Here is a 27016-nt window from a genome sequence, read left to right on the forward strand (position 1 = left end):
GCCAACTACAGCTATCAGATCAGTTGGCAAAATAAATGGTCATCAGCTAAAAATGCACTTGGCAGTGCAGTCTGATGTTTGTTGAAGACAAGAAAGGAGACGTGAAAGGTGAGAGGAGTGAGAAGAAAGTGGTGGGCCTCAGTGCTCTAACCCAGGGTCTATTAGAGCCTGATTGGGTCCATTAGGAGGGAAAGGCGATACACGAACTGCTAGCAGTGTTCCTCCCGCCTGGCTCTACATTAACCACTGCCTGCTCTCTACTTTGTTGAACACACGGGCTGATCGATAGCAATGAAGAGGGAGGAGAGGAGGGTAGCAGAGAAAAGAGGTCCAGGTTTACGGGAAGATAAGCTGGGATTGATCGAGTTACAAGGATTGCTGCTGGAGAGAGAGACAGAGAGGACAGAGGAATGCGACATGCAGCAGGTTCACACTCGTTCACCTCATCAAAGCAGACGGAGGGGAACCTGTATGAGTGTGCCAGGACACTTGGGCAAGCATCATCTCTTGCTTCTGTGTATATGTGTGTGCGTGTCAGTATACCTTGGCAGCAGAGGCTTTATGTGTATTTACTGAAACAACAGTAACATACTGTGTTTCTGAAAGGAAAGCCATTACTAAGATCAGGGCTGATATGATTAATGGTCTTAAAAGCAGTTCAGCATAATGTGCATTACCCCAGCACTAATTCCATCAGGACAACAGAGTGTCATGCTCATCAATCTGCTGCTCTGGGATTCTTTTTAAAGGTATAACTGAAATGTTTTTCTTGTTCACTAAATAATTCCAATCTTTTATTACTATTATATTATTAAATATTTTTATATATTTATTATATTTTATATAAATATTATTATATATTTTTAAAACCATAGAGTGACTTAACAGTGAAAAAATTCACTGTTACAAAACTATCAAACACAAAGTTTCAAATCAAATTTGAATGATGAAGTGACTATGTCCCTTAAAGGAATAGTTTTATATGCCAACACCTCTATATTGTATATTTCTCATTATTTACATATGGCGGTTTTACACAGGATTATGTGTTGAAACTATTTTTAGGTTGCAGTGACTTCCTCAGTGAAAATCAACGCTTCCTGCAGAACTTCCAAAAATGTCCCAGGAAAGACTGATGCTACGTATCCAGCAGCAGGATGTCCTACTCCATCTGGTCAGTCTGCAAGTCAGAGTTTTCTCAATATTCTGACCCACAGAATCTACACAGTGGAAGATATGTCAAATCGACTGAGTCTCCAAGAAAATACAGAGACGACAACTCATTGGCTGCATTCCATACTTACTTAACCACAAATTTCACATTTTGGACTGCTACAGATCTATAAGCAAGAGGATCAATGTTAAAGGTCAAATGTTGCGATGAAGTAGTATGTCCTAATTGCATGCATTCTGCATGAAACATTATATACATCGATAAGGTACCCTTTGAGGTACTGTGAAACAACATTGTTGGAATATTTTATGAAAGTTACCTTAACAGTAATCCAATAAAAATGGAAATGACTTTAAAATGAGTGTAGGAAAACAGCACTATTGTATTATCAGGACAGCAAGTAAACATGGAGGAAATCTTGAGTTTGCATTAATGGCTAATTAGAACAGTAGGAGAGCAGAAGACAATGAGTTGTGTTAGTAAAATATGACAGAATATAATTATAAAATTAAGAAAGATTAGAAATAAAGTCCTGTCTTACCTAAAAGACTGTTGGAAATAAAGGCTTGCCTCTCTCTGCGACCTAAGGTCTTGGCTGTTTGAACATTCATGGCAGCAGTTTCCTTTATAACACGTTCCTTACATGCATCTCGGAGTGAAGGGTTGTGATAGTGTGCATGAACACAGAAGTATTTGTATGATGACTGGGCGTGTATGGGGGCACCTGTGCAAGTGCAGTCCATTTATATGTGCCTGTCTGACACCTGTCAAACTGCTTTGATGGATGTCACCCCCACCTTCATCTTTCTTGCAGTTTTCCTCTTCTTCCCCTTCCTCTTTCTCCCTCTGTCTTTATCTCTATCTTCTCACTGTCATGTCCCCTTCACTTCCCTTTTCTACTTTCCTCCCCCTTTTCCTCCCCAAGCTCTCAGTGTCTGCGATGGCACCTTGTCAGAGAAAGCTATTTATGATCGGCAACCAATATCCTCACAGAGATAAACACACACTGTGAAGGCAGAGATAGACAGAGAGAGAGAGAGAGAGAGAGAGAGAGATATCCAGAATTATTAGAGAAAACGGGGGATAAGTGAGGGAAAGCTAGAGCAATGTTGCCCAAGGCTGTTTTTTCACACTGTACGTGTTTATGTGTGTGAATGTATGTCTGAAGGCTTCATTGTTGTTGTGGTCACAGTGTATGTGTGTGTGTGTGTGTGTGTGTGTGTGTGTGTGTGTGTGTGTGTGTGTGTGGTGTATGTTTGAAAGGATCTGTCTTCTGCCTATGCATCTCTGTATTCTGTAGGTGGAAGTAAGGACAAAACTGATTTTTTTAATCTGAGGCAATTTACTAAACTCTGCCAGAGCCACTAGTGGCTCAATGAAACAGACAACTGACTGCATGTGACTGACTGCATGCACTTTAAACAAGAAATGGCCACCTGCTAACTCACATCCTCTCATCCATACATATGACACACAGTGATATCTAGCATCCCACAATGACAAGAGCATTGTAGAAAGGGAAGCATTAGTTATGGATTACAACCTTTAATTATATGAGTATTGGGACTATCTAAGAGCTGAGCTTCTCACGTGATTGTTAAAGATATTAACACTTTGGCTGTGGCATCTTAATTTAAATGGGTATTTTTGCTTTCAAATAATGGTAAAGAAAAAATATCTGTATTTAAACAGCTTTCCTAGTTTCCTTGATGGAGACCTGATACCTAATGATAAATGTTACATCTTTGCTAAAAACAGCACTGTCCTTTACTGCTATGACTTTATAACTCATGTCCAGCTATAGCCTCTTTCCAAGACATTAAATATTTTTGAAATACTAAAAAACACAGACAGGCTGCATTACCAACCAGTAAATCAGGCAATTGCTCGGTCCCAAGGCCACTTTTGGGACCCAAAAGACCCTGTACTTATTGTGTGCCAGTTTATTGTGGTCATTTCATTAACTACACTTTTGTTTGGGAATATGCACCATTAAAGCACAATATGAACTAAAATGATAAAGGCACTCTCATATCTATAGGCTCATTATGAACCTTGTGAGTCAAGAGATGTTAGCTTAGCATAAAGACAAAAAAGTCATGCAAGTTATGTTATCAAAGTGAAGTTGCCAGGCAAACACTTCAAGAAGTCACTGTTGAAATAGAGTTGACGCTACTCACAAAGCTTATCATGAGCACACTGTAAGAGTTCACAGCAACATTTTTATCAGCTTCACTCATCTGAATTTAGGCAGATGAACATCTGAACACTGTTAAAAGTGACTGAGAATTGCAGTGGAAATGATTATAATAACGGTCAGTCAGATTCACTTCAGCTGTGGCAGTGCTGCAATCTCTTCAAATCTCTTTTCTCTTTCTTTCTTTCCTTCTTGAAATCCAATCTCCTACCTGAATCTTTCTTCCTTTGCTTTCTGTTTGTTTTTTGCTTTTCTCCCGGCATGCATGCATCTCTCTTCTCTTTCTCTTTGTCTTGCCTCTGAATAATTTCTCTCTGGGAGTACCTGAAAATGCCAGTAATTTCCACATCTTGTTTTGACAACTGCTACCCTCCTCCCTCCTGCATGGTTTTCCTTTTTCTCCTCATATTCATGTCTTATTTCTTTTGATTCTGTGCTCATTTTACATGCCCCTCCATTCCTCCTCTTTTCCTTCTTCCGTTTTCTTGTTATTTACTCTGCCCATCGTACTGTTTGACAAGGAAGATTTCAAAGGAGGTAGAAAAGCCTCTGCTGTGCTTTTCTTCTCCACCCTTTGTTCTGTTTTCACTTTCTTACTTGCTCTTCTCCTCCCTCACGCGTCTGTGGGCCTTCTTCTTACTTTTGCCTGTCTTCTTCGTGAATATTGAATAGAGACACTCGACTCAGATGAAGGTCACATTGGCCTAAAGGAGAAAAAGACAGGAAGAAGAGAGGGGTAATGAGTGATGGGGTGGAAGTTTATGTGTTTGAATGTGTGCACACATGTATGTCATATGAGATTTGCAAAGCCGCTTTAATCATTTAATGACTGTTTCAAACCAGGAACTCATTCTGCCCTCATAAGTACGTGTAAACACACAAACAAACAACTACTACTTGTATACAGATACACACACATACATAGAAACACCAAAGGCTTCATCGCACCACAGTGTGACACAATGAAATTCATTTGTGGTTAACATGTAGTTTGAGAAACTCTGAGTCTACTCCTGCAGCAAGCAGGTGAACAACTGCAGCTAGCGTGCAAACCGCTAACATGCTAGCAGGTCAGGAATATGATATTATGATGATATAATAATCGGCCAGTTCATGGGAGTTGTAGTTTTCTGAATGCTAACAAATAAACTGTTGTTTCATACTGCTAATGCAGAATATACAAAGGAGGGTGAGGGCTATATCACGTAAAAGTTGATGATGCTAACAAGTGATATTTTGGAATTTCTTCCGTGTCACCAACATAGAGTTTGAGGTGAAAATTATGCATAGATTTGATTTTTGATGTTGTATTTGCTGTTCTGAACATGTCCTAATACATACATACAAATTATACACATACACACACACACACACACACTCTGACATGCAAAGCCACATATATCTATACACACACTCACATCGCGGATCACATATCCAAATGCCAAATCTAAGGCAGTATATATGTGTGTGTGTGTGTGTGTGTGTGTGTGTGTGCATGCCTAGAGGCTAAGATTCATGTGAGCATCAATGGCTCAGTAATCATAGCAAGAGAGCCAAGCAGACAGTGTCAGTAATGTATAGGCCAGCTAGTGTTACACAGAGGAAGCATACAAAGGCAACACCAAAACCTCACTCTCCATCATAGTTCATTCACTGATATCAATAAACTAGACTCCAGAAACTTAGCTACACTGTGTGCATGCTGCTCTGCACTTTATCGAATGGAAAAGCTATGATGTTCATTAGACTCTATGGACCAAGCACAAATGCCCAACAAATTGTGCACAGGACCATGCCATAACTCAGACAAAAAGGAAAAAAATTCTTAAATGTGCACTTAAAGTGCATGATGGCATTTAATGTAAAGTCTGTGTGTAATGTATGTACATCAAAAAAACAAAAACAAAAAAAGCAAAACAAAATAAAAAACAAAACAAACAAACAAAAAATCAGGGTCCTGGGAAAACCATGGATCTCCAAAATATGATACAATCTATTTAAATATTTATGACAACGACAAAAACAAAAAGGTGATTTTTTTAAAATTAAATGTTTGTTAAATGAGTAACAAAAAGGTCAACCCATAAAAATGCATTTAATCCTTCCTTGTTGTCACCAGAAAATGTCAGTATAAAACCTGCCACTGACTTATAAAAAGAAGGTTACGTAAAACTCTGAAACTCCGTTTGGCGGCAGGTCCTTCAAAATTGAGTTACTTTAATTAAATGTGCTGGAAAGTGAATTTAGACTTAATGAGGAACCTCATGGCTATGAGTAACTCACCATATTTTTGTGTGTGTGTGTAAACTGCTTCTGGTAGAGCGCTTAACCCTTTGGTGAGTGTCTCCACCTGGGACTGAACTGACTGCGTGTCTGCTGAAGCTTTAACTGCAGCAGAATAACTTTAAAGGCTGTTAGGAAAAGAGACCTCTGCAAAATGAAATGTACTGCTGCTACTGAGACCACTGGTTGGGTTACCTATACTGAACTCACACACACACGACTGTGTGACAGCTCTCTGGTGTTTTTTTCCTAAATAAGTAAGTCATCCAGACCCCAGCTTTCCATTGGCTTCATCCAGGAGAACACAGCAGCCAAAACCCTGCAAGGCTCTACACAAACACACACACATACACACACAAACACAGAAATATGCATGCAAGTCTACACACATACACTTTCACAGCACACATGCAGAGACACACAGGGCCAAAGAGGGGTAGAGAGGTGGGGGAGTAGAGGGCTCTGGTTAAAAAGCAGGATTTCAAGAACACCTGCACATATACACACACACGCGCGTGTGCGCACCTCCAGCTGCTGGCTGCCTGTGTGTTTGACAGGCAGCACAGTGAATCTGGAAGCCAGCCAGCCGCTTGTGAATCAGCAATGACTAACACTTTAAACCTGCACTCTCTAAGCTAATCGCCTGCATGCTTATTGGAAATGTACGTGTATGTATGTCCACGTGGGTGGATGTGTGGATGTGTCTACCCACGTGCATAAACATGGCTGTGTGTGTGTGTCAGTGTCAGTGCCTCAATGTGTGTTAATATGTTTGCCTACATCCGGCCTCTAAACGAGCCTTCCCTATCAGGCCCAATTGTGACAGCCCAGACCTTTAATTGCTTTGCACCGAATTTGACATTGTCTAAGCTGACAGCACCCTGATGAGCAGAATAAAAGTGGAGTGATGATGTACCCGTCACTTTCTCCAATCTGCCTCGACAAGAGCGCAACTTTGTGCTGCGTTTGATCGCTGCACAAGACAACGCGATAGGATACTAATCACATGCAAAGGACTGAGCTTTGAGCGTGTGCCAAAGTGTGTGGGTCTGCCTTGTAAGAGAGCATGCACTTGTGTGAGTGCCAATAATGGCAGCTCTAATCAGCAGCACGATTGGAAGAGGCATGTGGCAATAAAACCCACAAAATGCCTGCCAGTCCCTATTAGAGCGAGCACTCTCTGAAAATCTGGCTGACGATGCACACGTATATGTTCGCGCACACACACTCCATCTTGGTGGACATCTGGCCAAGGTCAGAGTTAGCTGTGAGCAATGAGTGCCAACTTTCAAAACCTATTCCCCTACTCCACCCACACACTCAACACCACCACTTGCACCCAAAAGAGTTTGAAAAATAAAGATAGAGCCGCAAAGCTTCACTTCAGCCTTTGTCGTCCAGGGTGATTTAGTAATGAACTCTGACCCGTCTAAGTGCAGCCCATTACTCGTGGGTTGTGATTTACAAGCTAAAATTAGAGGTGACCGCCATTTGCTGGGGCCATTATCAGCGCTGAGGCACGACAAAGTCAATTCCCCCTGAGCTCCCTCATGAGAGTCGTCAATCCATTTTCAACCGAGGGATCGATTATTCAGTGTACAATAGAAATGACTGATATATAGCAGACGGTTTAGCATTTGTCTTCATTGTGCTTCCCCCTGTAGGCGAAACACTGTCTGTTCTGTGTTACTATTCCAGCTACAGGGCTTGAGATATATGACTTTGATGATCATTACTGACAATTTAACTGAGATGTCATTCTATACACTTGGTTTGAATTTGATCCTTTAAAAGTTGTAACTTGTAACTAAAGCATTTGCTGAAGTTTTATAGATTATTATAAGCCATGAACTTCTCACTTGCCAAATGTGAAAAATCCCTTCGACCGATGGACTGTGAGCTCACATGATGCAATGAGAGATTCCGAACATTTATAACAGGAAAAACAAACACCTGTTAAAAGTTTTTTTTGCCACAACCACAAAGAAAGGAACATAGCACTGTTTTGGGATGAAAACTATAGATTTCTATAGACTATAGAAATCTGGGCATGTGAAGTTCAAAATTTCTGTTTGTAGCTCGAAGCAACATTAGCTGCTCTTGCCAAACAGTCCAATTGTACAGCCATGAAATTCTCTGGTTCTGCTGCATCAGTTTTGGGTTTTTGTTTAAACTGTCCATTGTGTCTGACAGTGTTACAATTAATATAGTTACTATTAAACATGGCTTATAAATCATCTATAAAGTAATAATAAATAATTTAATAAACATTGATAAAGCCATTAGCTTGACTACAGTTAGACAGTGTGCCAATAATTGTCAAGATTAAAAATTTAAAATATACATTTTTCCAAAATTTTGTGTGGATGTGAAGTCCTGGGGCACTAAATCATTACACAAAAAGAATCAGTGACTAAAATGAAAGGTTTCTTATTGGCCTTCAAAGCTTCTCATATACACAATGGTCGTATCCTTTTGTTAAGATGGATAACACTACCAGTACCAGAGGAAAATACCTGCTTTGCCAGCTCCAAAGTCTGTAAATGCAGCCCATGGCACAGATGCTATCAAAGCCTCTGGCACTGCAGTTGGTCTGAATGCAATCAGTCGACGAACTTTTTGGCAGCCTGAACAGAGGGGTTTGAAGTCCTATTGTCTCTGAATTACAACACAAATAAAAGCCTTCTGCATTTGTTGGTGTCACTACAGAAAATGATTGTGTTTTTGATTTATTTTTTTTTTCTTCAGTGAAGTGGGACCTTTCCACTGTCATCCTCTCATTTCCTGTGTGAGGCGCAGAGCTTGTGTTTCGTGCATTTGGCAACAAATATTGGTTTGAGCTGAGAAGCTGTGATTATTATTCTCACTGTGCCAGAACACACAGGAGCTGTGGTGGACACAAAATACTGAGCAGCACCTGGTGTGTGAACTAAACTGAGGAAGACACACAAGAGGAAAAATGCTCACATTTGTCAATAAGTGCTTTATACCACACAAAGTGCTATCAGTTTTGAAAGTAAAAAGGGATAAAGGGATGAAATCACCCCACGAGGCCAGAGTTTATTCACCCAAATGAAGTCTTTTGAGTTTTAAAGTGTATGTGCATGAGAAGAGGAGGGACTTGGCCTTTTCACAGGCCAATATTTGTCTCATAAAGGAGTAAAGCCAAACAAATCCCTCCTGTCGAGGTGCCCTCTCATAAAAAGTGAAATGTCAGGTAATAATGTGAATGCTGACAAAGTTTTAAAAGTGTTATTTTGAAGTCAATGATGTTCAGATCCATCACTGTCAAATACAATATGTCAGCTTGCTTGTGTGAAAAGAGTTTTGTTAAAGCCACACCTCTAACATTTGGATTAAATAATCATATGTAATGTGGAAGGTAGTAATAAACCCACAGAATTATCATGCAACTTTGCAGCTTCCCTTAGCTAAAGTGTTTTCACATTTTTCAACTGTTTTGGTTTGATGGCCTACAACTTTGCGGTTTTGATTCACTCTTAGAGGTCTCATCAGCTTTGTTTTCCTCAAGTAGCTGCTTTCAGAGGAAAAACTTTGATAAACACAGCACCAAACAGCAGACACACAAAAATAGTGACTAATTGGTGAACACAATGCAGACATGCAATGCAGCCAGCCATTTTTCTCTGGAAATGTCCTTTTTGGTGAAAAAAAACAAAAACAGAGCTACAAAAAGAGGGAATATGGCTTGATGGCTTGTTTTCTTGATTTGTTAAGTGGTCACATCCAACTACTGTAGCCTCAACATTAACAAGTGGCAAAAGACTCTAAAAACTATATTTAAAATATAATAAATGAGTCTGAGATACAGTCTCCTTTAACTCCACTAAGTTGAGTTGGCAAGTTCACCTGAAGATTGTAATATGTTATGTTTCTGTACAGAAAAATGAGGATTTTGCCTTTTTTATGAATATTGTATTTAAAAAAAAAAATCTGAAAAGTTGGTGTCCATTTTGTACGTCCTGTATATTATATTTTCTTGCAAAGTAACATGACTGATTTATAAGCTTTATAAGGTGCAGAGAGAACTTCAGAAGCATCCAGATGAAGTCCAGTTAGCTCAAAACACAAGAGGAACAAAGCGTGGTAAATGGAAGAATAACTGTATGAAGTCTGATGATATTTTGAGGGATCTGTAGCTGGTGGCTAAGGGCCTGTTCCACAAAAATATCTTTATTTTCATTGCATTCATGTCCAAAAAAAAAAAAAAAAAAAAAAAAAGAAGCATCCTTTAACAGTATTCTTAAAAATGTTTCTTTTTTCTGCGTGTAATTTCCTAGCATTGGTGCTGACATTATATGTGATTTCATTCTCCAGAGAAGACTAACTGGTATGACTCAGTGTCTCCCTGAAGAGACCCTGAACCATTACGGGGGAATATGCAGCATTTCAGATCTTGCGTGGGCCCATAAAAACAATGGCACCCGCCAGTGACTAAGTAAACCGGGTAAACATACAGCCTTTTCCTGCATACTCTGTGATTTTATAGACTTTCAAGGTCAAAGCAAGTGTGATTTTTCTTCTTCTTGTTCTCCTGTGGAATAATCAGAGGCAGGGATATCCTGTTACATTAGCTTTCCTCTCACTGCTGCTGCCGTCTGTCCAACAAAATGTAACTGGCTGAGGGTCAGAGCCGCAGCTGAAATAGCAAATAGCCAGGGAACCCTACATGGGTGGAGTATTATTGACAGAGAGGAAGGTTAAAGCGTATATGTGAGCAGGGATCAATTCATGCATCTACTGCTGTGTGTGTGTGTGTGTGTGTGTGTTTATACGTGTACCACATGCATATCTCCACTGGGTGTTATGTGTTTGTGAAGCTTAATTTGTGCACATGTGCACACATGAATCTGCCCCTGCATGTGCATGTGTGTGTGTAGGTGACAGCAACAGCGTGAGCTTCATGCATTATCTCATTATGTGGCTCTCCCAGGTTGCAGGACCCTGTCCCTAATGGCCTCTGTGCTCATCATGGTGAGCCAGAAGAGGGCACACTGAGGGCTGCCCTCCCCCTCCATGGTAACTGCCGGACCCCTGGGGGCCCTTCGCTCGGCTGGCTGTCCCACTCAGGCTCCAGCTCCAGCCCTGGGGGATGGCTACAGAAGAAAGCTCGACAGCTAAACAAATTACATCACCTCCCACTACTGACCACGTCTGCTTCGACTTAACCTGACTGCAGTTTATCAGCCTGGTCTTACTTTGCTGCTAATCCCAATTCTGTCTTTAAAGGGTCACTTCACTCAAATTATAACCACATACAGCATGTTCTCTCTGCAAGTAGTAGTGCCTGGCCATGCATATATATATACATATTTAATTTTGCTCAGTCAAAAGAGTTGGAAAACTCCCTTTGAACTTGAGCACTTATTACATACTAGAAAAGCTGTTTATGTTTATGCATTATGCACTGTTATGCATTGAAAACCCAGATCAACCAAACCAAATCATCTAAGTGGCCAGATGGCATGAGGAGAGAGTGAGAAAATATGACAGTTTGTAATTTGAATGAAGTGACCCTTTAACTGTTAACTAAGTCATACTTGTGAAGGAGAGTTGGAATGACAGGCAGAAATGCCTGGCACTTTGAAGTAAGTTACTCATCCTTCTATTCTTGTGAGGACATCTGCCCTTCTTAATGCACACAGCAGGTGACTGACGTCTGCACACACGCACACAGTGGACTCAGCCTGTTTAGCCTGACATAATGAAGCACATAATCACATCCACGGACGCTGAGACACAAAGGAGTTATATCAAGAAGGATTATCCCTGTTACACCCACACACGCAGAAGAGTCTGCATGCACGCAAAGACACATTAGGAGTCCACACAAACAACCTCAGACTGTTGCTAGAAAATGACAAAGGAGAAGGAGAGGACAGGAGGAGGCTTTAAAATTTATGTGTAAATACATAAAAACTGAATTCCTCTTTCCAAAATAATAATTATTTGACTAGGTCAAGGAGTCACAAAGAAAAAGAAAATAGGTAAGAAGAAAAAAAAACAGGCACACACCCTCTGAGCAGCTCTGGCTGAGGTCATCTTTATTAATAAACCCTCTGACAACAAACACACTCACATCAAGGCCCTCACACTCCCTTCATCCTTACCCCACACTCCCTCCCTTCCTTTGCTCCTTGAGAAATAGCAATTGCCAGACTGACACAGTAGGGGTGTTGTCTATAACCACACACACACACACACACACACAGTGCAGGATGGCCTAGAGACAGCATGTCAGAGATCTGTCAGAGGGTAACAGTGCAGAACAGGTGTGTGTGTGTGTGTGAGTGTGTATGTCTGTGTGTGTTTCTGTGTTTTTGGGGGTGAAGCAAAAGAGAGGAAGTCTGGACAGACACGTACAGACACACACTAAGAAACATGCCCCGGCTCATTTGTTCCCACTGACAGGAGAGGAGAGGGATGGCTCTTTGCAACATGTGCCTAAGGTGGAGGACAGGTGTCTGTTGAGAGTGTGTGTGTGTGTGTGCGCGCGTGTGTGTGTAAGAGGCAGAGGAAGAGAAGCAGAGGCAGGAAGATAAAATTTCAAAATCTTATCAAAAAGTATCAATATATTTATGTAGGTTTACCTCTCTGTTTATGTGCATCTCGTGTTTGTTCTGTAAGAGAGTGACTCTCGCTGAGCTCCGCAGGGCTTATGGAGGAACATTAGGGCCTGACCTGGGATCATTGCAGTGTAACAGCCATTTGACATGCTGAAATGCCCTTAAGCAAAAAACTCTGGGTAACATCATCAGGACATGTGGATTTTCATGTGTTTACAAGCAGAAAGAAAACAGTTCTCTGGTAAACCAATACACATGACTGTGTTTTTGTGTGTTTCAACAGGTGTTCCTGAAAAGATGAAATGTAATCACAGCTACTGCACAGCTCTTCTGACAGGATTTTACAATTCTAATGCAGTACATTAATGAATGTCAGTGCAGTGCTTCCATTCATCTAACTATTCATTTTTCCCGTGGCTTATCCAGCTCATAGTGTCAGCAGGCTAAGCAATGTAACCCAGATGTCCTTCTCCTTAGCTCCATCCTCCATTTCTTTCTAGTGGATCCTGAGATATTTCAGGCCATACGGGATGCGTAATCTCTTCGGTACTTTCTGAGCATGCCCTGTGGTCTCAACAGTTGGACGTGCTCATCAGACAGAGGCAACTTGGGAGCACCCAGATGCTTGAACTACTTCCTTTTAATTCGAAGAAGCAGCGGTTCTGTTCAAAGATCTTTCTTTCGGTCTGAGATACAGATACAGACCCTGTTCCTAATGCCCAGTCTATACATTCCGCAATTAGTGGATTTAAGCATCCATGTGACATAAATGTTTCTCAACTGGCCATGTCTGCCAAAGTCTACATGGACCATCCATTTGCAATCAAAAATTTGTGACTTGAATAAAACATGTCCAATCCGGAAAAATCTGGATGAATATCAAGACTGCTGTATAATCCTTAATTAATATGAAATTTCTTCACTTAGATGTTCTACCATGAGGCCTGGGTTTCTGTAGGTGGCACTCTGTTCTTTTTAAGCCACAATTGCTGCCATTATCACACTAAACAAGATACATCTTGTTCTAGTTCTTGCAAACAAACAGCTGTTGCTGCTGCCAAATACAAGATACACTGCTTCCCATGAAGCTACTTGTTCCAGAGGATTCTTCATGGGAATGAATTGCGTAACACTCAGTGTTTACTACAGCAAAATTCTAGGAAAACAAACAAATGAAAGCTTTATGAACTGAATGTATGTTTAATCAAGAGTGTAACATTGTGCAATAGTGAGACAAACAAAGAGTGTGAAATCACAGTAATGGATTCCACTGTGACACAAAGTTTTTCCTGTTATATGCAGTGAGATACATATAACATGATGTACATTCAGTGACAAGATAAATTACAGGTCATGCCAGATTGTCAGGAGAGTTCAGGAACAGAGCATGTGACACATTTTAACCACAGGAGATCGTCTTGCTCAGTAAATGCAGAACAGCTGGTGAATTTCTCCATTCTCTCTGGTTCGGCTGCATTTAACATTCAGTTAAAAGGCAATTTCATTTTCCACCTCAATGAAGCTGTTTTATGGTATTTGTGCTTCTTTTTTTGGATGCCGCAGAGTGGAGAGATGGCAAAGACAGTGAGGATACAAACACAAATGATGCCAGCTGGGTCTGAGCACACTGTGTTGTTGGTATGAGTTATACAGCTTAGACCTCTGAAGCCCTGGGACATCCCAAAACACTATTTCTACAGTGTGGGTCCATTTTCTTTGTTTAGCCTGACAGGAAAAAAAAACCTGACGTGTCGTCTTGAAGGAGACTATATTTACTATTGTGTCTTATGCTTGTATATGTTATGCTTGTATGATGTACAGATGAAAATTCAACAATTCTTCCAAAACAGAAGAGTAGAGATGCCATGCATTTATATTCATCTCACTGCTCTCCAGCTCACTAAATGGTAAACAACTGACAGTGCAGACACCATGACCAACAAGGATTATATCACCTCGTCATGAGATCACAGCGGGCCTGGAGCCAATCGCTCGATGTGCTCGAAACTGTCAGGACCACTGGAGACGAGATGAAACTCTCCACTCCAACAATCGTCTCACTTACATTTTATCCATATCCAACGTGAGCCTAACTAGAATCAATGGTGCAGTAATGGACAGTGAGAAACCGTGTTAAAGTGTAATACTAGCTGTTAAATGCAGTCGCTGCCGTTCGATGCCTTTTAATGTTGTAAGGATAAATTTGCTCATTCAAGTAGGAGTGGGAATGGGAGAGGTTATCGGTGGGAGATGGTAGTTTGATTTGAAGCTGCAGACTGTCCATGCTTTGGCTTGATATTGAAGATTTTACTGTTAAAACGAACAGCTTGAATTCAGTGTTCTCTGCGTAGGGTGGAAAGTCTCCGAAGCTGCATTAACAGCATCATGTGACATCCAATAAAAAGCATACAAACAAATTCTTTAGGGTGGGTTAGATGAAAGATGAAAGATGAAGATGAAAGATGAAAGTGACATATTTTGTCATTGGAGGGAACTCACTCCAACGAAATTTGTGCTCTGCATTTAACCCACCCAAGTGACGTGCACACACACACAGCAAACCCGGGGCAGTGGGCGACCGCGTGCAGCGCCCGGGGAGCAGTGGGGCTTAGGTACCTTGCTCAAGGGTACCTCAGCCATGGACACCGGGACGGGGAATCGAACCAGCGATCCACCGGTTACGGGTCCGACACCCTAACCGCTGATCCACGACTGCCCCCCCCCCCAAAAAAAAATAACGTAATGAGTTTCAAACCCGGCACCCATACACTCATTCGATGGTTGCCGCGTTCTTAACCCTCTACGCCACCACGCCCAGGTTGGCCACAAGGCAAGTTTCACTGCAGGATTTTACACACTCAAGGCCCAGAAACACCCAGGAAAAGTCATTACACCTACATTACAATCATAGATGGAGAGAAAGTAATATCAGCTTGATATTAATCTTACCAAAACATAAAGATCCAGCTTTTAGAACCTGTAATTTATTCATACAAACTGTCATCACATGCAGCTTTGTCACTTGGAAGCTTTTTCAACGCTCCATCAGCCGTCACTAAATGCAGACCATTTTGAATAATATCAACATAAACAAACCTGCCTCCGAATAAATGGGTAGCTCACTGGTAGCTGATGCATGCTGTCAGCCCTCGAATCAAAAGCTCAGCAGTCAATTTGAGATGGAAAAATGTCTTCAGTTTGGTGAATTGAAGCCACATCTGCACATAACCAAAACCAGCAGTGGGTTGACTGTTTAGACAAACTGGCAGCATGCAAATACAAATTGGTATGTTTTAAAAGGATGCATCAAATTCATGACACATCTTATCATTCATGTCTATCACATTATTTAAAACACAAGACACATACTGAGGCATTCAAAGAAAAACGCGCTCCAAAGTCCATAAAGTTGAAAGGTAAAAGTCGCTAAGGTCGTAAAAATAAAAACTTTTAAACCCGACAACAGAACTTTGATCAACAGTTGTTAACTGAAACTATGATTAGGAAAGTAACTGCACAAAAGTGCCAGAAAGACTGAGAGAACGTTCCCTGGCCCTTTAAGTCAAGGTTAGAGGAAAAAACTGGGTCATTTTGTTGCTGCAATGGAAAAACAAAAGTGGCAGGGTGTCTGGGTGGTGAACAGGGAGCGGGGAAAATGACAGCGGCACACAGAAATCAAATAAAGACTGACAATAAATGAAGTGCAGAAGAGGCCTGTGGTCACTGAACAGAAGTCAGAGAGCTGCTGACAACAACAATCACACACTCTGCCTCTGCCTTTTTTATCTGCAGTATTTGCCGCTTTCCTCTTCTTGTCTTCATCACTCCATCTCACTTTTTCTGATTCTCTTTCATCATCTCAGACGCTTCTCCGATTCCCATTCGTTCTGAATGAGTTTTCTCCATTCTTTTATTTATTTCAGACTCCATTTTCTGTTTTTCTCAACTCTATCTGGCACTTTCTGACTTTTCTCTTTTTTGTGTCTATTGGACTGTCTCCCTGTCTCTGTGTTTCTCTTTATCTATTTAGCTGCCTGAGTCTTTATCTCTGTCACTATTCAGTTCTTCATTCACTTTTCTTTAACAAAATAATATGACATTTACACTTTTTGGCTTCCGTCCACAGACTTAGATGGAACAATTGATACCACTGTCACTTCGGTGCACTAAATATGAAGCTGTGACATATAAAAAGCTAAAACATCAAGAATAAGAGTGCTGACATCATCATGACTGGCCACATCTGGCCTACCTTGACTGATGTTGTTTAATCCACTCAAAAACAGCTCTGACCAAGGTAAAAAACAAAAACAAAAATATGAATAAATAAATAAATAAAAGAAGAAAGAAAATACACCTAACATAGTTTACAGATGAAAATGTTGTATCCTCCAGCTCCATACTCAATGCACACATAAGAATGATGTTAATCTTCTCATGTCAATGTTTCAAAATGTTGAACTCTTCCTTTTCAAGTTGTTTCTCTTTTTCTCTCTCAGATCTGATTAGTGTTCAATGAATGGTGCAGCGCCTCCATTTAAAAGAAGGATGAGGAATCGACCAATCCCCCATTCCAATAAGTCAATAGACCCACTTCAGCTGCTGCTACGGCTCCACCTACACACACCGACAGAGATACACACTGATGTCTTCATAGTTTGGTGATAACATCTTGGTGCGCTTTTGTGTGTAATCAGATGAGAATAGACACACACATACATGTACAGTACAGTCATTAGAAGCCTTCTTACTAATAACAAACTGCCTGTGTGAGTATATGTGTTTTTTGCATGTGTGCGCGCGTGCGTGTGGTTACCGGGGGGGGGGGGGGGGGGGGGGGGGGGCGCACAGTAATATGTGAGATATGTGTGAATATGTCAGTATGCTACAGCTTATGTGTTTGTTGACTTTACAAAGCCCCCCCCCAAAAACCTCTGGTTTCTTTGTGAGTCAGACTTGTCAGTGTGTGTGTGTGGGGTGTGTGTGTGTGTGTGCACCCATCTTAATCTCTCAGCTTAGACAAACCCTGCAGAGTTTCTAGTAAATGTTGTTAATAAAATCTAGCGGGAGCTCTGTCTGTCATACAACTGTGCTAACACACGCACAGACAGATACACACACACACACACACATAACGTGCAGATATATATAATTAATAAGACTAAAGAAGATACAGACACAAAGCACTTAGACAAAGGCACACCCTCAGACACAAAGTACACAAACACATTAAGACGCACACAGACACACACACTACACACACATTCAGGCACAAAGAAATAAGATGCACACAGGTTAGCACACACTCACATAGATGCAGACACAAAGAAACAGCCACACAGACTACTCAGAGAAACAAAGGAAGAGACACACACACAGACACAAAGAAACAGATACACACACACACACACAGATATGCACACTGCGACAGACGGTGTGGGACTGACAGCATGCAGCAGATCCACCACCAGTGCTGTGACGCACGCCGTGGCCTGCTGATCAGCGACAAAATCCTCACACACAACGAGGGCTCAGGCAGCATGCTGCGGTGGCAAACGCAGCTCTGGAGAGGACGGTTTTGTGAGCTACATAATATGGGAGACGTCCAGCAGCACAGGAGCTCTGTGGAACAAAGCAAGCGTCCGTGCTGCTGCAAAAGAGAGAAATCCCAAACACAAAGAACATAGCGTAGCACTCACACCCTCACAAAGAGACAGTAGTTAATACTTATGAAGGAGTGAGAACACACACACACACACACACACACACCACACACACACACACACACACACACACACACACAGTTACCTGGCATTTCCCTCACATTTGCTACGACTTGCCTGCCTATGGTGTTTTTATGACAGTATTTTAATCAGAATAGACTGGGAACAAATCCAGCTGCTAACTGTCTTCTTGCTAAAGAACCCCTCCACATCCCTGACCTGATATAAAGAGATACAATTTAAAATCCCTTCAGTTAACAACAGCTTCTCCCTAAATGTAACTTAGACCCTTATTACCCTTATGAAGTGAACTAGGTATCGATCAATCACTGCTGATCCACTTTAAGTACAGCTTTCTGTTCCACTCCTTATGTTTACGATGCTCAGCTAACATGCGCCACTTTATAACTTCTGCAAGTACTTCACAATGAATAAATGCATTGTAATGTGAAGACAGTGATTGGCCATTAAAGTGTTGACATTAGCTTTCACGATTAGCTGCCGTTATTCTGAATGCTTCTGAATACTGTATGGACTGGATACATTTAACTACAGGTGACAAAACTGGCCAAAGGGAGAATGGCCTGAAACAGGACTGACATAACATCTCATAACATCTTATTGAGGACACACTTCACACACGCAGCTGCAAGTACTGGAGGAGCTACAGTGTTAAGCAGGGTAATTTTGATCAGGGAAAAAAAGTGTCACATGGGTGGAGCAGTTTGGCAAAAAGGATGTAGAAGCAGGTAATTATGCTGAGTGAAGCTTCATGTAGGCTCTGATTACCATTCATCAGAGCAGCTCAGCACTGTTTGTCAAGTCTGTATCTGTTCCACCTGTAATCCTACACCATTAACTGCAACTGTAGCATGTCTTAGACAAAAATGCGATGGTGGCTCTTTTGTGATCAGGTTGATGCCGTGTAAGGTAACGCTTTCATAAACCTTCTGAATAACATCCAGTAAACTGTAAGTTCACTGTTCCGGCCTCCTGTTAGCATAAACATATTTCATTAAGTAAGATACAGACCAAAACTTACACATTTTTCATTTGGTATAAATAAATAATGAATAACAGAAGAAGCATTTCATATCCTGTAGTTTATGCACCTTATTGTAAAGATGTAAGGTGGGTTAATATTCCAAAGGTATAAGAATTATTGTGTTAAAAGTGAAAGACATTTTCCCTTCTCTCTGAAGTTTGTGGAACAAAGAAAAAAATGTCCACATGAATGACGACATGTCTGGCTCTCTAGCCAACACTGCGTCTTCTTCTTCACCACCTTCTTCTTAATGGTCAGCATTGTCTTCTTCTCTTTATTGTATTTTTCTTTGTCATCTTCCTCTTCTTTGTGTTTCTGGGCGAATCTAAATCCAAGCAATTTGACTTTGTATAATCAGCTCTATTTATCAGCTAAAATTTAATTACTGACCAACATTCAACAACGTAAGGTCAGTCTAATAATTTTGTGTATTCCTAATAATAATCATGCACTCAAGAGCTTCCCCTAACTTACAAAACTTTGGGTTTTATACTTTTATACTTCTTCTCCTCTATTTGGATGTCAGATGATGTTGCAAATTTCCAAATCAAGCTGAGCAGATGAAAAGGCACTTGCCTGGAGGCCAGGTACTGATATACTCTTTAGGTTAAGGTCAAGTAACATTATTAGCCAACACTTATTATGACAGTGAGCACTGACTTAACAAGATACTTTGACTTTTAATCCTAGTTAGTATTTTTCTTCACCTTATGGTCTCTGTTGTTAACACACATAAACTCCATGCACTTCTTCTCCTGGTTTGTACCAAGATTTCTCAAATGAATACCTTAACGTAGCACATATAACCACAAATTGTCCTTTTTACACTCCTGATTTCCTGTAGATATAGTACTGACATCCATTTCTTCAGTTTCTCGAACCATCAATAGTCACAAAGGCACAAATACAGACACGCACTCAGCAAAACACACATCTCCACCCCTCTGCTACCCAGCTAAGCACTGGGGAAAGAGAGAAAGACACACTGTGCAACAACCACACACACACACACACGCACAGCTAACTTCATTTCAAAATCAATTAATTAAAAAGCATGGGCCTCTCCCACAGGGAGTGAAAGACAAATTTGAGGAATTTAATCCTGGTACACAAATCAGAGCTTTTCAGCCGCAGAGATATGAGACGACGGGATGGATGGAGGGAGGGATGGAGAGATGAAGGGACAGAGGAATGGAGGGCTGGAGGATGGACGATGGATGAATTTTAAAAAGGGAGAGCAATTTAACTCAGTTGCTTCAATTTGACACCACTCCTCTTGCTTTTCCCACTTTTCTGTAACACTTCTGCAGTTTCTATCTATCTATCTATCTATCTATCTATCTATCTATCTATCTACCTTCTGATAGAGAGAAGAAAAATCACAATGAGCAGATAAAATGCAAGACGCAAAGAAAGTGTGTGTATGCATGTGTGTGTGTGTGTGTGTTTGTGTTGGTGCAGTTCAGCAGCATCCCTCTCTCACTTTCTCACTGTCTCTTTCCATTAGTTGTCAGACTTTTTTAAAGAGACATTTTATTGATTTTTTGATGCGTTGAAGCAGAGAGGGCCTCAGAGGTTTTGTGTGTGTGTGTGCTCCAGTGAGTGTGTGTGTGTGTGAGTGTGTTTGTTCTCCATGGCTGGTCTAACCCCGGGCGAAAAAATCATAATAAAGAGTTTGGCTTTCTCTCCTCCCTGGTGTTCCCAAAAAAGACTTGCTAATAGGTACGAAAAAAAAAACCCAACACTGAGATAAACTGTTCCATATGCCACAGGGTGGTGTGTGTGGGAGAGAAGATAAAGACGGTGTGTGAAGCAAGTGTGTGCGTCTGAAGGTATGTGTGCAAATGCGTGGATGTGTGAAGATGTTAGTACAGGTGAGAGTGTGTTTGAGAAAGTGCACATGGCCTTTCATGTTTGTTGGATGTTACAAGTATGTGTGTGTGTGAAAGCATCAACAGAGGGAGTATTGAGATCCCTTCCTCAAGTCAAAATAGCAAGCAACAGTTGTGCTCACTGAAAACCATGCATCTTCTAATTTGGTGATCCTGAATTTTAATACTAAAGGTAAACCAAAGAAATACAGCACAAGTTTGATTTTTGAAATTATTTCTCTCTTGTATTTTACATGTATACAATACTCACATGCCACATGTACTTTGAAAAAGTGGTTGCTTTAATCACTTCTCTCAGTTCTCAGAAAAGTGTTCCTTAATTCAGCAGAAGCTAATATGAGGTTTCAGCAGGCTGAGCAATCAGCAGAGTGTTCTGCCTCAGCTCAGCAAGAAAGCATCATCAGGGGCAACCCAACGAGAAACTTTACTACTGAAAGGACAGATAACTTGGAGGATACCTGCTTGATTTGGCTAAGCGAGGCTTCTGAAGCTTCATATTAGTGATAATTTTGTTCCAAAGTCCTCACTATTTTTTTCTAATTCTTTGACTGTATAAAGCATTTAAAAAGTCATTTGATTATCTGCAAAATGTACTGTCACAGTGATGTAAAACTGTCCCAATAATGGGTAAAGAACTTGCTTATGTATCCAAAGTGACCGAACAGGATGGCCCTTTTCATAGTATTATATTATTACATTTGATGTTGTTCTTAATACATGTACATGTAAGCAGTATAATAATGTTATAGGTGACCAAGGTTTAGTTCATTTCATCTATCTTGTACACAGAACATTAGTTGTGTTTAGCTGAATGTGATTGGTATGTAATACCTCGTACCAGCAGTTTAATGGACTGATATTGGTACAATCATTTCCCTTAACATTAAGTAGAATAAAATTCTAATACTCAGCCAAAGTACATGTAGCTTGTAACTGTGCTGCAGTGTCATGCTTGAGTAAATTTCATTCATTTATGCTTGGTAAGCATGAATGTGTGCTTGCATGTATGTGACAGTATAATACAGTGTGTGTGTGTGTGTGTATGTGTGTGTAACAAGCTGCATGTGGAGATCTCTATTACAAAAATACACAGGGTGCACAGCAGTGGAGGCTTAAGTGGTGGAAAGAGAATAAGAGTGAGTACCACGAAGCAAAAGATGAGAAAGATTGAAAAAGAGAGTGAAAGAAGGAGGTGAAAGCCAGCCTGGAAATTGATGTGTAATTGTTGACTGCTGGTCAGCTCTTATCTTGGTTTCTCAGGGCTGATGTCTGTGCGAGGTGGCTTCTTTCAAGGTTCAATCTCTGTCTCTCTCTAGCACCGGACCAAACCTGGCAACCTGTATACTTTCCTCTATTTTGCCTCTGCCTGGCCTTTTTATCCTTCCCAATTTCTGTCTCCTCTCTTATTGCCTTTTTCATATTATTGTGGTCTCATCGCACTGACCATATTTCTTTCTTTTTTTGTCATTTTTCTGCCTTTCCATCCCTCCCTTCAGACAGTCAGACATCATGCAAAGAGCAGTGGACTGGAAAAGAGCAGCAGGGGAGAGGAGGAGTGCAGCCACCCGGAGGTCAAAGGTGAGTCAGCAGCAGGATATGAGTGGGTGAGGGGGCAAAAACAGACTCTGTCACTCTTTCACCCCCTCCCCAGTGTAAAAGTTAGACCAGCACCCCAACAACAGGACTATTATAGGGTGCTGTTACAGCTGGGCTCAGAGGAGATCCTGGTGCTGGAATCGAGGTGAGGCTAATAAGACGCTAACCAGAGTTAGCTCTAATAACCAGACACTGCTAAGCTAGCGGTGATGTTTCAATAAACGTGTGGGAGCAGACCCAGGGAAATGAGTCAATAAATCTAAATTTATATTTGACGCAAGGGATTAATAGAAATCCTTCCACGGATACCACAGATTTTCATAGGTCAGCCTTGGACTTCGTCCACTGATATCTCCCATAGCACCAGAAAAATGCATATGTGTTTGTATATGACCCAACGATAAATTTGTTTCCATTCTTTACTGTGCTTTATGACTGAGCTACAGTGGGCTATGCACATAGACCTGCAGTTACATCCAGGTAACTTTTATTTCCCCTTGTCTCAGCAATGAATCAGATATTACTGGAGTGTTTACAATGACTGTGGTGAGAACATCTGCTGCTGATGTTCTCACCTAAAGATGTTTTCATTGGATGCAAAAAGTGTTCAGCTTCTGTAATGATGACTGCACTACTGTCAACAATCTCCACCACTGGGTAGCTACAGTGGCTACATGTGTAGGCTACCTAGCTATGCCTTAACTCTTTAAAGAATGCCAATAAATGCATATTAGGGCTTCTGACCACCCAGATTGTTGAGGTAGCCTTTAGCAATTAAGTACTGAACTTTTCACCATCAACTGTCCCATCTCTGGAGGACTGGTACTGTTTAGAGGTTTCACACTGTTAGACAAGTTAGATTAAGATTCAATGTTCTCATCAGTTGGGCAATAATCCAGGTAGAGTACAAAACTGAAAACTCTAAGACTAAGTGCAATCTAATAAGTCCAGCAAAATGTTGAGTTTAAATTCAATGCGAGGTCTAATAATCAACAACTATTCAGTTTGTTTTAGTTTAGGCTGCCAAAAGATAAACAGGGATTAACCCAAACTCAGCTGTTCAGCGGCCATCAGTGAAAGACTATGGTAGTACTGGGTAGCTCCCACTGTATAGATAGGCTACAGTGATATAACAGCACTGCTTCCACCTGGTATAAAAATCTATCCATCCCAGCATAAAATGTCAAGTTATTTGTAAGTCTGATGTCCCTATTTACATTGATTATTTACTGTATGTGTTATTTTTGTTGTCTGAGGGATTTCATCCCATCTATCGTGGGCGATGAGCAAAGCAGAAGAGTAGGTGGGGAGGTGCCACTGTCAACATAAACAAGCAGCAGGTTCAGGATATTTAGACACATTTAGACACAGTACTGTGCAGCCTATATTTACTTTTCATTCAAGGCAGGGAAGAGTTGTGTTCAGCGAATCTTTCACATGAGGCGACAGCGACAGGTTACCTTGCTGCAGTAGACTTAGCAGCTGCTGGGAACACCATATTACTTCCTGCATCACCATAGATGAACAGAAGGAACAGTGACTCATAGGCTCAGTCATGCTGGAGTCATAGTAGCATTCATAAGGCAAAATCTGATTAGTCAGTCACTTCAACATGAAAGAAAAGAAATTCATCCCAGCTGTGGAGATATTTAAATTGTCTGCCATCCTCCTCACACTTGCCAAAAGGACCACATGGTATTAGACAGAAGTACTTGCTTAGTAGTAAAAGCCACACTGCCACATCACTGTTTTTTCAACAAGAAAGGGTAGCATCGACTACCCAGTAAGACTTGATAGGCTGAGTTTCCATTGAATTTCCAATTAGAGGTGCTAAACATCTCTGTTTTCGCTTAGGAGTTGTGTAACGACTAACTTTGATTTTCCTTTATTGTCAAGATAACATTAGACAAACATAATAGGAAATAAACAGAGGTAGCTTTCAGTCTCCCAAGAGCTATGAAGGCTAAGCTACTCTCACAAACTAGCTCAGCTGAACTCTCAAAGAGCAACCATGTAGGGGCCCTCCTGCTGCTGATAAGCCTGCATGGGCCCCTCTGTAGTGCCTACCCCGGAGAGAGGCCATTAGCCCGGCTGCAGCAGCTTCCTGGATAAACTGCAGCTTACCAGCCAGCGAGCCGCGGGGCAACTTTTATTGTCCTTTCAAAACTTTATGTGTGAGTGTGGGGCGATAGCTTGGGAAGGGCTGAGTGTGCTGCAGTCCGCAGTACAGTATGTGTGTATGCATGCATCTGTGTGTGTGTGTGTGTGTGTGTGTGTGTGCTCATGCTGCGCGCTCCCGGCACTTCCTGCCCACTAACGGCCAGTCCCACGGTAGGGAGGGTGAGCTCTATCGGACCAGAACAATGCCAAAAAAAGGCTGTCATAAAAACAAACTACCATGCTCTGGTTAACACGGGGAAATGGAGGGTGGGGGCCTACTCTACACAGTCCTCTGCTACCCATTGCATCTGCATCATTATTCACACAAGCACATTACCACGCACAATCTCAGAAATCCAGTCCATGAGCCAGTATTTTTTGTTATCTTTTGCTGGTAGCTCACACACATTTGCATACACTATCCAGGAAACAATGCATGAAAACAGCAAGAAACGAGAGCTGAATATGCATGGGCATAGACTCATAGACACAGCAATGTTGCCGCTGACAGTAAACAATAGGAACCTCTGCATTCACACTGGGTCCAAACAGCTTTGACGTGTCACCAAAACCAGAATAACAATTCTGGCAGTCCTCTGTTCACAAAACACAGTGCGGACAACTGAGCCTGAAAACATCTGCTGAGTCGGAACAAACAAAACAACAAGCAGACGATGAACAGACGCGTCAGGAACCTCAGAAAACATATTTCATACCTTACATAGTGCCCCTGAAACACAGTTGGCTCGCTGGCAAGGCTTTTGGCCAAGCATATAACTATCTCTCCCCAATCCGGCCTTACAATTTCAACTGTAGCCCAGGAAAAAGGATGAAGCAGGAAAAATGAGTTCAGCTGCTACATGAAGAGGAAATTACTGGACAAGTTTCAAACATGATGAAGATTTCTCTTTGTGAAGTTCAGAAAACACATGGACAGAGATACTATGAATGGATGGATACTGCTTGATTTATGTAGACACTATCACATGACATTTTTATGATTTAGTAGCAAAAACCAATACTTCTACAACATCTAAAGGAAGTTCAACATCCTGGGAATATGCTCATTCACTTTCATGCTGAGAGTGAGATGAGGAAATCAATACCATTTCATGTCTAAACGCTTATTAGCTTAGCTTAGCAGAATGTTTGAAAGCAGGCAAAAACAGCTGACTTTTGTCTCAAGTAACAAAATCCACCTACCAGCACCTTTAAAGCTCTCTAGTCAGGATTAGATTTCATTTGTTTATTCTTTCCGAAAAATCCAAGTGTGTAAACAGGGTTTCAAGTTTTTCTTTTCAACTATTGGTTGTAGTATTATACAACTATTTAACAGAACAGTTAAACAGTGAAATGATTTTCTTGCTTAAATCTCAACAAGAACACACTTAAAGATATTTGCAAAATGGTCAAACTATTCCTTTACAAAAACCACAGTGAAAAAGTTTGGAGTTACAGTTTTACAAGGATTTACCTGTTGAACTAGTTCTTCTTCTGAAATCTTGCCATCACTGTTAAGTTGTCAAGCAACCAGCAAAGACAGCAGCAAACTGTTTTCCCCTGCTTTTAGCCCACATGCTAAGCTAACCTTTCCTCACTCCAGCTTAATTACTTTGATTGACTATAATGGTGAAGACAGAAAGACATAACCTTGCATCTCCCCAGTTGCTCACTGTCAAAGCTGCTGTATGTTAAATTTAATTGAAATACTCCTTTGTCATCAGTTTTTTATGACTTTGTTCTTATGAAACACTAATCATTCAAAGTAAGCAAAAAATCTATTCAACCTTTCTAACATTTTGTGTCCTGTTTTCCATAAACACTTGGATGGGCGCCCTGTTACTGATAGTATATGCAGGCGCAGAGAACAGAGCAATGTAGAGATACATTTTTAGAGAGAGAGGCTGGCCAGAAGCAGATGGCCAATAGTGGTCAGCTGGTAACAAACAAGCAGGTCAGGACTCTCCTCCACCTCCATTCTACCACTAATAAATAATGCAGACGAGCGGAGCCACCCAGACCAGCTCCACCAAGCTTCTTCTAAAGGTCTCCAGTAGCTCTCTGATCGTGTCATATCAAGGCTGATAGAGAGTGTTTGGGCTATGGATTACTCTCCATGTATTTGTTCTTTTGTTTCAGACAACAGTGATTAGATTTAGGTGATGCATCTAACTGCTGTGTTCTGAAATTTTTAAAATTACATTGATCAGCGAGACAGGGGGAAATTACAGGTCAGAATGAAAAGCTTTGATAAACACAACTTCCACACTGCAAGAGTCAAAAGATTTGTTGATTTCCAGCTATTCTTGCTCTGCAGATTTGCCTCCAGGAACGTCAGTATGCACCATATTGGATTTTC

The 27016-nt window shown here is 41.0% G+C and overlaps 1 protein-coding gene across 2 annotated transcripts in view; it reads right to left on the reverse strand.

Moving 5' to 3' along the window:
* sema4c (sema domain, immunoglobulin domain (Ig), transmembrane domain (TM) and short cytoplasmic domain, (semaphorin) 4C) overlaps positions 1-27016 on the reverse strand; it is an 86275-nt gene that overhangs the window by 53103 nt on the left and 6156 nt on the right. Inside the window, exon 2 of one of the 2 annotated variants that reach the window (XM_046385717.1) lies at positions 3969-4075. The exons of the other annotated variant lie outside the window; for it this stretch is intronic. The gene's annotated coding sequence lies outside the window, so the exon portion shown is untranslated. The remainder of the gene's footprint in view (positions 1-3968; positions 4076-27016) is intronic. 2 annotated transcript variants of the gene reach the window in all.

The sequence above is a fragment of the Scatophagus argus genome, chromosome 4 (genome assembly GCF_020382885.2).
Source record: "Scatophagus argus isolate fScaArg1 chromosome 4, fScaArg1.pri, whole genome shotgun sequence".
Taxonomy (NCBI): Eukaryota; Metazoa; Chordata; class Actinopteri; family Scatophagidae; genus Scatophagus; species Scatophagus argus.